The sequence below is a fragment of the Colobus angolensis genome, unplaced genomic scaffold (assembly GCF_000951035.1).
Source record: "Colobus angolensis palliatus isolate OR3802 unplaced genomic scaffold, Cang.pa_1.0 Scaffold74, whole genome shotgun sequence".
Lineage (NCBI taxonomy): Eukaryota > Metazoa > Chordata > Mammalia > Primates > Cercopithecidae > Colobus > Colobus angolensis.
In genome coordinates this window covers 12,472,612-12,473,433 of record NW_012121154.1, presented here as the reverse complement: position 1 = coordinate 12,473,433, position 822 = coordinate 12,472,612, and positions in this window count along the sequence as shown.

The following is an 822-nucleotide window of genomic DNA, read 5'->3' as shown; positions in this document are numbered from 1 at the left end:
GGCCCGCCCGTCCCGCTCCGCAGGGGCAGAGGGGGAGGGGATGAAGCTGCCCAGCGCCATTTTGCTTGTGGGCTGCCGCCCGCCGTTGCCTCTCAGTGGAGGCTCGAAGATAGCAAACTGGAGGCGGTGAGGGGGACGGAATCTCTGTATTTCTGATAACAGATGCATTCAACAATCCACCGAAGGTTTGAGGAAGTGTCGGTGTTCGGTGGGACTGGTTCTTTCCCCCTTTCCCCCAGTGGCCCTCAAATCTGGATATAGGTGAGCTTGGGCATGCCAGTATTGGGTGCACGGACAAGGACAACAGGGCCTGGGAACGAACTCCCTCCCGTCACCCTTCGAAAGCGATACACTTTCTCCTCCTCCCAAACAACCCCAGTCCCGTCTCCCCGTCCCTCTCCCCCTCCTCCCCCAGCCCAGTCTGGCCTCCGGCGCTGGGTGAACCCGGTTGGGGTGTCACTCGACGCCCACTAGGGGCTGAGGAGGCTCCAGTGCGCAGGCTCCGGGCACCGGATAAAAGCGGAGCTGGCGAGTCCAGCGCTGTCTCGATGGAGGAGCAAGAAACGGAAGAGGTCGGGGGGAGAAGCAGCAGGAAAAATGCAGCCATCATCAACGCCGCCTCCCTGCCACCGTGTTTCGGGGTAAAAAGCTGCCGTTGCCGTCGGTGCAGTTACCGTCGCTGCCTCCTATACTTCTCTTGGCCTCGGGGAAGGATTTCCCCACCGGTGGGACAATGTGCGGGGAGGGGAGTGGGAATTCCTTTATGTGGCGGTGATTAAACGAGGGAGGGACAGAGAGACAGTGATATCGAAGAAAAAAGGG